Raw genomic sequence first — 14,416 nt, 5'->3', positions numbered from 1 at the left:
CAAGGTTAGCCATGCTGTTACTCAAGACCAGATGTCTAGGTGTGGATTTTAACAGGAGAGCAATGCAGCTTTTCTAGAAGGAGAAACTGGACCCGATACAATGATGTACAGGACATTTCTGTTGTTGTTGCTGGTTTGTGTCTATCCAGGAATGTGTGAGTGCATGTGAGTATAATTGTATGGGGTCGTGGATGTAAGAAATGACTCATAGCACCTCAGAATGTCTCACATCCAACAGCAGAGGCGAGGGAAACTCGCTCTCCTTTTTCCCTGCTCTGTGCGCTGGCAGTCTGACGTTATAGCGTGTTATTTCTTACAGGTGGTTGGGCGTGGCTGTCTGAGCTGTACAACATGTGTCAGAGTCCAGGTGGGGAGAGACACAATGTAATTATCCCTGTGAAACACAATCCGTGCAACACAAACACTACACACATGTCTACGGGCAGCTACAGCGGCTGATGCTAATTTATTTTGGTGAGCTTCACTATTTTAAGTGTTGCATTCTGCCGACCTAGAGGGACAACAGCAGTGGGAGCTGAGCCGGACGGATGAGAAAAGGCGGTGGTTTATTGAGTTGAATGAGTAAAGGTTTTAATAATGCAGAATTAGAGTCAGATAAAAAGAGTAAAAATCTGAAAAGAGCTTTACGTGGTGGGTATGGTATGACCAGGGCACCTCAAGGAACAATCATTTTTTTGCTTAACCCGTGCTCGACACTGTTACCACTCAGGTGGCTTGTGTAAGAGTAGAAGCATCATATCATTTGTAGACATTGCATCTCAATAAAAATATGTTTTATTTAAGAATAGCTTCACTTTTTTCATTTTCAGTCTTGAAAATAATAGCCAGGTGCTCATTATGAGCAATGAGTCAGGTTAAGCTTTCTGTATTTGTTCCTCCCAATGTGCTTCCATTGAAGGAAGTGGAGGACGAAATCCATTTCTAAAGTTTAGCTAAAGCTAACAGGAGGCCTCTTCGTCCGACTAAGACAAGTCAAGTGGTTGTCTTCCAGTTTTAACAGTATTTTTAATTATAAAAAAATCTCTCCTTTTGTCATAATTCTTATTCTACTGCGTGAGTGTGAGTGGTTGTTTGTCTCTGGTCCTGCGTTATACTGGTAAAATATCCAGGCTTTACCCCGCCTCTTGGCCGATGCCAGCTGGGATGGGCTACATGTCACACAGGCTGTAACCGGCACAGAGTCATAGAAAGACTAAAACTTTAAAGATACCCACATGATTTATGTAGCTCAGGCTAATGAAGCCTCATATTACTTTCATTAGAACTTTGGAATAAATTAACAATCACATTAGTAGGAAGAGATGACTTGAACCAGGTCGTATAATGGGGGGGGAATAATTATAGTATGGAAAACTAGTGTGAATGATCATACAGGCATATTAGAATTGTTTTGAGAAATGTGAACCTATCCTTTAAGGTTGCAGTGCGTGGCCCATCCAATTTCATATTATAAAATATTCATCACTTGTTCACTTCATTTTTAACCTCAAGCTTTTTTTTGTATTGAGGAAAATTAAAACCAAATATCAATTGAAAACCTGAATTTCTGATTTTTGTTATTTTTCCTTTTAATTTTCAAAGTCACTGAGTTGCAAATTAGATATTTTTTAGCTAAACTTCAAAATGTCACAAATATCCAAGTTAAGCTACTGAAAGTTTTCATAGGATACCATATCTACACTAGGCTATATCCATTTCATGTCCAGCAACTATTTGGGTTGACTTCTCCTTCAACTAGGTAAGTGCACTGAGACGGCTGTCACCTGTCATTACGGCAAACTGGAGGAGAGATGTGGGGTTCGCCAGTTGAACAGACCTACTCAAAGATGTGGGGTAATGTGAGTGATGGTTGAAAGTCACAGTATGTGACCTGAGAAAGCTCCTACTAAACATCAGCACATGACCTTGCTTGGGAGGCCTGAATTCTTTGAGCCCTAAGCCGATACTATTCCCAGCACCACCCAGACAAAATGGACCAAGTTCACACACAAACCTACACACACGCCAATATTTCACACTGCAGATTTTATGAGTTACTGGAAGTAAGCGCACATGTCACTAAATCACATTTTCATGTCATTTCAGTGCAAACTATCAGCATCTTATTTTTTTTTCTGTCCTGATCTCAATGATATGTTTGGAAAAGAGTGTCATGACTTTTGGTTATTTGAGTTAAATATAGCAGACTTGAAAAGTGATCCCTGACTTCGCCAGAACATCAATATTCCACATCGCAGACTTTCATAAACAGAGTGAGGACAGGTTTACATACACTACGGTCCCAGTTCTGCTCCTTGGCTATAGTAATAAATAGTATTTACCTAACCAGTGCATCATAACCTGTTGCACTGATCCCAAAGCAAGGCTAAATATTAAGCGTCCGCCTTAACGCTGTCAGCGTGGATGTCTCGATCAGTGCTTGTTTAATAGGTGCCGTATGTTTCAGCAGTAAATATAACAAAACCATGAGTCGCTTTGTCAGAACTAATGAGGATTATTTACTCTCTATCTGCGCACAGAGCCAGAGCCCTGTCACTTTCTACGATGCTTATTTACGATCCGCGGTATCTCCCTTTTCAGATCCACTGGCAGGACCTTCCAAAGTGTCATACAGAGCACTCCAAAAGGTTGTTAAAGGTTCAAGATGGCTGCATGAGGAGTGTTGGTGGTTTTATTCAGGGAGAAACATTTTGCATGTTTAAGGGTTTACAGCGCTCAAGAGGCCTTTTATAGTTCAGAGGAGTGTCAGGAATCACAGCCGAGTCAAATATCTCAACTGTTTTTCACCTAAATGTGTGTTTCTGGTGACCCTCGCTGTCAAGCATACCTAACGCCTCTTTTACCTCATCATTCTCTCCCTTCGCTCTGTCTCCTCCACACAGCCCCACCACGCCAGCATGCGGCTTGGACCACATTTTTCTGTCCGAAGTAAATTAAATGACCTGAACATGAAAGGCATTCTGTTTTTTTTGTGTCCGAACCCGACCCGAGCCCGACGCTTTCTCTGATTACAAGCACATGCAGCTTAAAATTTCAAGTAGATAGCCCAGCCAATGTGGACTGAACCCCACCTGAACTAAAATATAATTCCAAAAATTTCATCCGAACCCGGCCATCAGGTCCCTACACGTCCCGACGGGTCCCAGTGGGCGTGCGTTTGGAATCCACATTATTCCACACATCTTATCTCAATTCCCCCAAAACTGATAAAATGTTTTTCTCCCCAAAAAACCTTCATCATCACCTGTTTTCTCAGATTATCCCCCTTCCCACTATCACCGCTCTTTGTCAGACCTGCTGGCAGTGACCCCCATAGGCTTAATACAAAAATACACCTCTTCCTTTGATCTGACCTTCATATTCTTTAAATGAATCAGAAATGCAGCATCATTAAAACCACGCAGAGATAATTCTCCTTATTTATCATGTCACGTATGGACAACTTTAAAAGTAAATTTGTAGCATCTTGACTTTTATCGTTTCCTCACATTTTGATCTCCCACACACTGACACAGAGGTCATGCTGAGGTAGAGATCACGAGCAGACCACCAGGCATCGTGAAAGCCTCCCTCTTTATCCCCAGCGTATATTCTATGTGTCTCATGTCCTGGGGCTACACTGACCCCAGGAGCACCAACAGACTCAGCCAATAACATGATTGGTTCTTCCTGAGACCGGACTTAAATAGTATTAAGCACCACATTGCAGCTGTGCAAGCACAAACACATTCACTCCACTTGACATCAATCTCGATTGTGTCGCTCTCGTCTGAAATCCTGGTTGTAGACACATTTTGTGTTTTGTGGTGAGAAGTGAAAATAGGCAGTACTTATCCGTGATGTGCGGGAAAGAGGCACACACCTAATAAAAAGATAAACCAGCAGAAAAAATCTGTTAACCCTCGTCCAAGTGGGATGGATGAATAAATGAACACATTGTTAACATTGGATGGGCAAGGGCTTGAATGTTTGATGACCAAACAAAAATCTTAGCTGACTGTGTAAATCTCTGTCTGAACTTGTCCACCTCAAATACTTCAGAAGCTACTGAATAGACATTATAATCACATTTTGTTGACACAAGTGTCCTGCACACACACACGCATGCAAACACACACGTACGCAAGTGCACACACATACACACACGTGCATGCACGCAGATACAGATTCATAGGCAAACACACACACACAGATTCACATGCAGGCACAGATACCCACGCCTACATAAAGAGAGCAGACGGAGATCTGAGGGATCACGTTTATTTTCCTTACTGGTTCATGTGATCCTCAGTAGATCTGGGATGACCAAACCTGCCCAAACTGAATCGTTTAAGATTAGCTATCCCGAATAGGATTTGATTTCGATTTATTACTGACAGCCTATAATTAAAACCGTATCCCGAACTAATTCTTGCCTAACCCTAACTTTAACCTAACCACAATTCAAATCTTACCACTAACCCTAACCAGGACCTCAGAAATGACGTTTTTGCCTCATTAGGACCAGGCTTTGGTCCCCACGAGGTGTACTGGTCCTGACAAGATCAGTGTTTATGCTGGAAAAGGTCCTCAAGAGGTAACAATAATTAGTACACATGCACACACACACACACACACAAACACACACAGACACACACTGATCTGTTCCCTGGTTTATGTAAATATTAGGCTCATGTCCAGAAATCTCTACTGCTATGACGCAGATGAGGCTCAGTAATCATGTGAAGTGCAGCTTTTATTGTCTGCATTCTGTCAAATTTAGTCTCAGTTTTTAGGAATCTGATTTTATACAATATGAAAACACAGAACAGGGGAAAAAAAGATGCTTACGTATCCTCAGCCCAATGTGGTGGAAGGGCAAATCAGTTAAGAGAGAGAAATGGACTGCGGGCAATAAAAACCAGATGGAGAAACTGTGAGTCTGTGGGCAGTGAGGGAGGAAGAGACTGGTTGGGTCAGGAGTGAGGACTGATGGGTCAGTGGAGTTGGTCTCATCTTGAGAAGACATCAGGGGGAGGGTGGAGCATTAATAGCACCCTAGATTACATAAATGTGTTTCTGTACCGCTGCTGTTTGCTGGCTCGCCGTCCTTTTTTTTTCCATCTTTCAGGAACAAGGTCTTGACACCAGCCCACACTGTATCTCCTGCACGGAAACTTTCCTATCCTTATAAAACACAAGTATGAATTGTGATATCATGTTGTGTCTTTTCCCACATTTGAGTGTCTGTGTGTGTGTACATGTGTGTCAGTGGTAGACCTCAAACATGTTACTTATATAAAAGTACAAATAAATAGACATCACTAAGTTAAAGTAGTCAACCATATTTACTTTCCAACTTAAGTAAGAGTAGGTACTTGCTTTAAAATATACTTGAAGTATTAAAAGTAACAGTACCTGCTGATTGTAACCTATTCCCTAATGCAATGGTGTACCACGTCATTGTTGCTGAGTGTTGGCGGGGACCTCACCTGAATCCATTTTAGGTGTTTTCTAACCAGCTATGCTGCTGCTGCTTCAGGGGGCGTGGTCTAATGTTACCTGCCAGTTCTGATTGGATCAGTGGACTCTTGTTACTGAATAGTTTTAAAGATATAAAAAGAAAAACTGATATGAACATGCACATACAATGCATTGTAAATAGGTAGTGGCGTAGAAAGTACAGATATTTCCTGATATGTGTAGTGGAGTAAAAATGAATCTAAAAAGAAATAAATCTTAAATAAAGTAGAGATACACAAAATATGTACTTAAGTACAGTTACAAGGCAATTGTTCTTTATTACATCCTACCACTGGTGAGTGTGCACGTGTGTGTGTGTGTACATCTTTGTTTCACTGGGCTAAGATAGAAAAAAGCACGAGAGAAAGTTTCTCCCAATAAACTTGTTTCTGTAAACGTCGTGCCTGTGCATACATGTCAGGGTGCTGGGTCAAACCTTCAAAGTGAATGCCACCATGCACCCCCACCCCCCCCCCCCACCACCAAGGCTTCCACCCTCCCTCCCACACCCGCATGAGAGTGCACCGCAGCCGGGCTTGCATCCACTCTGCTTTTTTTTTCCTGAATGGGGGTGAGAGGCTGTTACCGTGTCAGTCGACATGGCCTCTTATCGGACCATTAGACTACCCTCAGATTCTCTTTCCAGATGGAGGTGAGATAAGGCCTCAGAGGCCCGGACCCCCGCAGACACTGAGAGCACGGAGGCCTCCCCTAATCTCCTACCTGATGGAGGTGCTTTAATGTGGGCTCGGGTTTCACTCGTCTCCCCTGTCTGGCTGGGCCTGTGTGTCAGGATGCAGGAGCGCTCAGGGATCCTCGGCCCGGGTTCTGACGGGCCACCCCTGCTCCACCTCGAAGTTTAGCTCCAGGTCAAGGTGCTGTTACGTGACAACACATGGCTCGCCACCCCCGCACTCTCCTTTTGTGGAAAATAGGTGGCCGGTGGGCTTCATACATACACGGCTACTCAGGCTCTCACAGGCTCTCACAGGCTCTCACGTACAGCTGGACCACTGCAGAGCTCTCGTCGTCTCTCTCAATAACATAAACACTGCCACTTACACTGTGCTCAGAGCGAGAGGGAAGGAGGAGGAATTTTGTGATAAGACAAAAAAAAAAAATCTTGAAGGAACAAATGAGTGGGATTAGAGAGGGAGAGAGAGAGAGAGAGAGAGAGAGAGAGGAACGTCTGAGCGCTGAGGGAGGCAGATGAAGAGAGACGAGGGGGTGGGGGGGGGCAGATAGATAGAATTCCTTCCACCTTTTATTGTTGTTGTGCAAACCTGTATTTTGGATACATGCATGAACATCATGCACTTTTATGAACATAGCTTCTTCTTTTTCGCCTCCGGGGGTTTCTGAACTGATGAATGAATATTTGTTCATGTCTTGCCAATAACACTTGTTTTTTTTATTCGAGCAAACATAAATTATGTGCATGTGCCTGTGCGAAGAGGCTTGTGTCTGTGTCTATGAAAAGAATGTCAAAAACAAGTTTCTCATTAGGTACTGCCGTATGATTTTGTGCATTGGCACACCTTGGCGAGACTCTAAGAAACTCACCACCATTCCACAGCGAGCCCTCCATCATTCCTCACAGGATTAGAGACAAAAAAGAGAGAAAGGGAGAGGTACAAAGTTTCAGGCAGGGACTGCTCTTTTACTTTTCGTAGCTGGCATAGATTTTACCGTATTTTCCCCGTTTTTAAATCGCTACCAACGTCTCCCTCTATTTCTTCCCCTCACTGTCTCTGTCAGTGTCGAACCAGTTCTCAATGTAAGGAGGCACGGAGAGTCGATGCAGGGTTTAGTGAGACAGCGTTTGAACCAGGCGAGAGCTCTGAAGTGGCACACACAGTGTCTGACTCACTTTCAGATGCACGCTGCTTCTCCACAGGAGTTTAATGAGTTTGATACATGAGATATATTTTCTTTCATCAACAGTCAACTCCACCTAGTGGTGTTTGCACTGAACAGATTTCTGGCCGCGGCGAGGAATGAGCTGTTATGAGGGAAACATTACACCAGCGGTTGTTGATCTGCACTGAGTCACTGAGGAAGGGAAGATCATTACTCAGGTTTTTGATATGAATCCCTCAAAAGCTGCTAACTGTGCGGATAGTGTTGCCTCGGTGGTGTAGGCTGTCCAGTGCTAGAGAGCCGCTGTAGACTGGTGTCTAGGTGTCTCCAGCACCTCTTGGCCTGGCATCTGGGAGTCTTGCTCACACTTGCTTTCACCCAGCGTGTTTTCTCAGATGAAGGAAATTATGTAATTAGCCTGTGAGGAATTGTTTTCTTTCTCTCTTTACCCCCCGCTCTCTGCCTTTTACCCCTGTGTCTTTCTCTCCCTCCCTCTTTTCTCTCTTTCTAGTCCTGTGACAGCAGGAGATGGTTCCAATTTAACGAGAGCCACACCCTCCAGCTCGCCTCCTTCATTAATTGCCAATGACCATCAGTGGAAGAAAAGGAGTGCTTGTCATACAGATCCATGTTGGCTGTTGAAGAGCAGCTTTGTTAAACATCAAAGTTGGGAGTTTCGGAGGTGTGCGAGGGAGTGGAAATGGAAGCTCTGTGGGGGGGGGGTCTGCGTCAGGGTGGGTTTTGGTTGGGTCGGGGTTGTGCGCTGGGAGATGGGTGCAGGGGTACAAACGGGCAGTAGCGGGAGGGGGGGGACCTGGCATTTTGCTCTCTAATTCCAGCCGGCCTGGAGGCCTGGAGCGCTAAGAAGGGCCTCACTGTTGCTCTCTGGATCAGCCAGGTATTGCTTACATAAAAAGCAAGTGAAAACAGCTGTAGGGATAATTAGCTTGATTCTCCATTACATGCCATGAGGGCCAATAACTAAAAAATGGAGTTTTGTTTGGGTTAGAGCTGCAGCCCCAACCAGGAGGAAGTTGTAAAAGTCAGGCAGGAGAAAAAAAAGAGAGAGAGAGAGAAAAGTGGGGGATAAATGTAGGGAAGAAAGAGCGAGGTCTTGAAGCAATTGTTGCAGAGGAGATGTTCTCTCTTGCTGGGACAACTTGATGTGGACCATATTTTTTAAAGGGTTTTAAAAAACGCTATGGTATCAGAATGATTGGATGGGAATGTTTGCCATCCACATGTTTTTACCCATGTCATGTAATCTGTTTCAAGTTCGTGGGAATGTGTGACTTCAGTGCAATGAAACAGGACTGGACCGAATTCTATGCTTTTTTTATTACATTTGCCCTCTTGCAGCGGAGCCGCGGTGATATTTCTGGTATCATTGAACATGCTGGGTCACCATAACATCAGAGCATCATCGGTTCTGCTTTGAATTATTCAGATAAGAGCAGTGGCTCGTTTGTGTCATTTTCGTTGCGAGGCGTATTTGTCCAAACTGCTTCTTTTTCCAAGGTCAAACAGGCCGTCCTCATGATATGTCATGATACTGTGACATACCAGGTCGGCATTCACACAAAGACATGTGTTTGGCTATTTGAACAAAAACAGTGAGAAGCTCAGCTCGGCCGATAGTTCTTGTTTCCCAGAATCTTGCCCCCTTCATACCACCGCATGGCTTGTTTTACGTCTCTCCACTTGGTAGAGTGAGGTAAGGGGGGGAGGGGGGGGGGACCGAATCTTTGTACAGGTAATTGAATTTAGTGTGTTTCTCTTTTTTTTCTGTGGGAGTGAAAGAACACCAACCACAGGGTAATTCCAAGTGAAAGAGCAGCACTCTGACATTGGTGGTCCCAAAACTCTGCAAGGATCCATTTAACAGGCAGTTTATATTAGTAGCACTTAAAGACAAGAAGGGGTTCGGCTGCTGCACATGCACACTCTCGGGTTTGATATGCAGTCCTCGGGACAAAGACAGACAAATGGACAGGGAGACAGACGACTGGCTCTCAGGAGAAATGCAGGCAGACTTACCTCACAGATTTGAACAACCTTTTTCGCTTACCAGGACTTCGACAAGGCACGTTGTGTGTGTAGCTAACACAATACTGGTCAATCAAGATGAGCATTGTTTAATTAATACATGGCTACGCAGGCAGCTTTCCCCTTTAACTAGATCTAAGTTTCTGCAGCAGGCAATTTTGATAAGTCAATCATCTTCCTTCCTCCAGACAGAGGCTAAATCAGTATTAATATGAGAAAGTGTTCACCCTGTCTGATCCCACTATTAAGCACACAGAGTGGAGGAGGATGAGGGTTACACAGGGAGTAAAAGATAGGAATGGCTGATTGGAGTTAGAAGGAGATGATGGCCCGGCGTTGAGAGCGAGAAAGGGAAACTATATTTTGCCATTTAAAGGAATTTATTGATGTGGGAATATTTTTTTAATTAATCTTAATGGTCAGTAAAAGCAATCGTGGTCAAAACTAAACGAAAAGAGTCCGAAATTTGTAAATTAATGAGGAAATAAAAAAAAAATTCCCCTCTCACTGAACCTACTTTGTGTGAAGTGGCCCAATAATGGGAGGGATGTGTCTCTGGTCTGTCGGAATAAATGTAAAGTGTTAATGTTATAGTTTATCAGTAGCTATTCCTACTCAGCTCACATGTGGATATCACAGAGCAATTTATCACATACAGTCCTCACACAGGCCAGACTGCTGCACATCGCCAGCAGCAGTTTGATAACTGGAATCCCCATGTGTGTTTACGGCTATGTGTCAAATGTCCCTGCGTGCAGCGCTGCCAACAGAATCAACTGCAAGTCTTATTTCATGTCAAGTGTCATTCCAACACTGGAAACAAAATCCATGAAGCTGTCTGGACAGAAACAGTCGGAGCAGCTGGTTTGATTGCGGTTGTTTTCAATCATATTCTACTTTTCTTTGAATCGGTTTCAGAGACGCTGACTTCCTCACCCAACTGCAGTTTACACTCTTATGCAGTAAAACTAGAGTGTACGAGGTTGTGGAAATGTTTTCCTTGCGCACTGCAGTATCCATGTAGCCGGCTTTTTTTTGCAGCCTTTAGCAGCTGATGGTGCAGAAAATTGTGGACAATGACCTTTGGGCTGGAAGGGCTTTAAGCAGCCTGTCAGAGCCATTTGAGCGCTCTAAATTATCCACAGTGTGATTCTGGCTTTTCCTGACTGATATAATTTCCTTTGCTCGGTCGCGTTTTCGAAATCCGCCATAATCACGACCACAAATGCAGCACTTTCCACTCAGGAGCATAGAAGTCCTTACGATTTTAACACTCTGTAACAACATGTTGACATGTAAAATAATCACTGGCCGATAAGCGTACACACATTCTTGACCACAAAGCGACACACACTTCCTCATTAACGGCACGAACACAGGCGTCACACGTGAGTTTGTGTTGTGAATGCATCTGTTGTGTCGAGGTAGTGAGGTGTTGACAGAGAAGAAAGGGGAGCGGTCTTCAAACACATCCACAGGCAGGCCGTGCTCTCCATTATGCCCTGCCGGGGGCCACCTTTGTTGATTCTCTGGCCCCCAAATCATTAATTTAAGTCTAGACGACAGCGGAGAAACTTGAGCATGGCGTCCTAACACACGTACAAATTCACACGCAGAGTCGTACATGCACACACACATTCGGTGGCGCTAACACGCAAGCGGGCTTACATGTACACACACACACGCCCTGTGTTGCATAACAAATGATGGCACTTTAATTGCTGTGCCTGTTTATTTACTCCTGGACATAATGGATGGTCCTTCTCGGCCTGGCAGCCAATCAGAGGGAGGCAGGAAGAGTGCGAGCAGCCCTGCAGACACATTCCTTACAATCTGACATCAGTCTTTATCCGCAACACACTAACATTAGATGCTACTATTCAAAACTGGTTTCTTGAGATTTGTTGGGGGGTGAATGAACCAGATCATTTCTACCAGAGCACATCCCCCCATCCTTACCTATATGTAGAATTAAAGTTCCTTCACTATACCCTCTCTGAGTGACTGATGATAACGTCTTCAGTGATTGGTAGTTATTTTCGGGGCCTGTTTGCTCAGCCAATGAGGCGCCCCCAGTCTGCCAGACATACATCATTGTTTCTTTTTTTTTTGCACAACCTAACCCTCAGGAAAGACGTGAGTTGTTGCTGACTGCTGTGCGGCCTGAATAACAGACACATTCCAATTCCGCTTCTTTTTTTTTTCCTCCTTTTTATTAATGAGCACTTGATGTTTGGTCTCCTGCCAACTGCATTTAGAGCGTTCGTAAGGAGCTCTGGAGACTCGTCAGACGGTTAGAGGAAGAAAACGGTCAAGCTATAGCTGAAAAAATATATATACGCCCGACCTAAGCATCTGAGTTCTCTTTGTCTGTTACCAGGCATTGTAATTCTATGATGTAACCCTTGAGGAGATGACCAAGGAAATTAAAAACAACTCAAGATCCTTGGCTAGATAATGCATCTTCATATCCCTGTGTGGATTTTCGCATTTGTTTTTAATTCTCTGTGGTTGAGCTCGCATACTGATTGTTTTTTCTCAATGTTTCTCTCCACAGCTGCTTGTGGAGCCGCGCACCAAGAGGTTCAAGAGCTTCAACTGCAAAGAATACAAAGTCGAGCAGCTCATACCTCCCCAACATCACGACCACCAGACAAACACACGCGCTCTCCAGGAAACACCATTTCAATTTTATTGTGGCCACGCCGCAGTGATCGGTCGGAGATTTTTCCATCTCACCGATGAATGTTACCTTCACTAACATGCACAGTGGCCCGCTGAAGACCACGTCCCGCTGTGGGTGAATGTTCCCCCACCAGAGCATCAGTCATCATTCTGCAGCTTAAAGGTATTGGCAAGCGGTCCACTGCCTTGATTTTCCTAGCTGTTTCCAATAGACTAGGAACTGGATTCATTTTACAGAACCACGGTGCTACAGAGTTCTGGCTTCACATCAACCGACAATAACCACTTTGGACTACTAGTGTGGCTACGCTGAGCCCGTGGAACTAGCCGTAAACACGTGTAAATTCTGGACCGGTTTATGATGGCATAAATGTGCTTATACTTCTGCAGCTATTTTTTTATTTATTTACGTAACCTTTATTTAACCAGGAAGTCCTTTAAGATTAAAATCTCCCCTTCCAGGGAGACCTCAAAACTCAAACTTTTGTAAATATCACAACACGGACTTCAAAATCCACAATCCACAGAGACCTTCTCGATGTGCCGTGCCAAAGGAGACGTCCCCGTCTGCTGAAACAAATTACCGAAGCGGGACTGCGTCTGAATCATTGGGGCTACCCAGTAAACCGCCGTGGTCTGACTGTCTTCCACTTCCTGTGGAGAGATCAACAAGAAAAAGGGCAGATCTGGGCTTGAGGATGCCCCGCGAAATGAAGGAACAGTTTGAGGATCAGTTTACACCTTCTCTAGAAATCAGGACCTTAATGAACAGGGGAGGAAACACAGCTGACCTCAAATCAGCCAGATTACTGTAAGAACAGCGTGTTTATACATTTCTCCTTGTGTTCTCTCAGCCTGCTGTACGTTTGTTTAATGAACCGATATCATGTTCTGTTTGCTTTTCTACATCCGAAACAGTTTCGAGTGCCACTCTTCTTCTTCTTCTTCTTCTTTTTTGAAGTTGTAACAGCTGTGTGTGACTTATCGCACTGATGAGCGATGTGTTCTTTTATTGTCTATTTATTGATCCTGAGTGGCTAATCTGTTAATTATGAAGTGACTTGCACATCAAAGCACTGTGTCATTACTTTTTTCACTGCACCGGAGGAGGTGACGATAAAGAGAGTATTGTTGTGTTGGATTGAACTGTTTAACATTTTCTTTTTTCCATCTGGCCCTTACCTAGTATGTACAGTTTTTGTACAGTGTGTGTGTGTGTGTGTGTGTGTGTGTGTGTGTGTGTGTGTGTGTGTGTGTGTGTGTGTGTGCGCGTGTGTGTGGTTTATGTGCCGCTCATATCATTGTGGCGACCGTGAAAGGTTGGGGGTCAACATCATTCACCCTCGACTTGTTCCACAGTGTTTTGCAGTGGTCAGCTTGTCTCTGTTGTTTGAATAAAACGTTGTTTTCACAAGAGCTGCGAAATTGTGTTTCATCAGAAAGACAATAATGTGAACAGTGACATCGCCGATGTTATTGGTAAATTTGAGCGCAACACTGGGTATTTTCACAAGATTAAAGTTTCAGCGCCGCTAATGGCAACTACAACAATAGTCTCTTGCACTGCCCGAGAAATAATTCTTCCCAGTTTTCATGGTCTACCAATTCTCTTTCTCTCTCTCTCTGCCTCTCTCTCTTTCTCTCTCTCTCTCTCCCATAAACTCAGCCAGATGTTGCCCAGTTTTCTTCCTAGGGGAATATGGGAGGATGGGGGTGGGGGGGTCGGAGGAGGGGATGGAGGGAGGGGCACTGAGGCATGGTGAGGGAGTGAGTAGGGATCAGAAATGTGGCTGAGCATGTTTTTAAGCGCTCTCTGACGCAGTTGCAGCCTTTTTCCAGCATCCAGCACGGTAACATTATATAGCCGGGGAGGAAGAGCTCCCGCAAGACTATCTGGAGCTTTCTACTCTCAGGTGTATTCATGAAGAGTTTCATCCTGAAGTGTGACATCTACTCAGGCTCTCAAAGCATCATGAGGGGAACGAATCGGCTGTTGTTTTTATTCGTTTTTAAAAAAATTATTAAATGCACTTAAAATGACCTTTTTCATGTAGAATTCTTTTTTTTTTTAATAAAAGCTAAACAATATAAAAAGCCCTTGTATTGTGGCTTCATACTGTGCATGTAAGAGCAAATTCCGCTTTGATCTGCGGCCTCAGTGCTGAAGGCCCAATGAACCACGCTTTCTCATAAAGTATAAGGGGTTGATTTAAAATGTGTTCTGCATCACACCTATAAGACCGAGCTGCACTTGACCAAGGCCCCGAAAGAATCAGTGTAATACATTTAGATGTGTGTGTGA

General features: G+C 44.1%; 1 protein-coding gene across 4 annotated transcripts in view; it reads left to right on the top strand.

Moving 5' to 3' along the window:
* The window catches only part of LOC117764694 (ERC protein 2-like), a 149,905-nt gene extending 136,385 nt beyond the window's left edge, over window positions 1–13,520 (top strand). For all 4 annotated transcript variants that reach the window (XM_034590676.1, XM_034590673.1, XM_034590675.1 and 1 more), the window contains one exon: window positions 11,987–13,520. The gene's annotated coding sequence lies outside the window, so the exon portion shown is untranslated. The remainder of the gene's footprint in view (window positions 1–11,986) is intronic.
* The last annotated feature ends 896 nt before the right edge of the window (window positions 13,521–14,416 follow it).

The sequence above is a fragment of the Hippoglossus hippoglossus genome, chromosome 7 (genome assembly GCF_009819705.1).
Source record: "Hippoglossus hippoglossus isolate fHipHip1 chromosome 7, fHipHip1.pri, whole genome shotgun sequence".
NCBI classification, from domain to species: Eukaryota; Metazoa; Chordata; class Actinopteri; order Pleuronectiformes; family Pleuronectidae; genus Hippoglossus; species Hippoglossus hippoglossus.
This window is presented reverse-complemented; position numbering and strand designations above follow the sequence as displayed.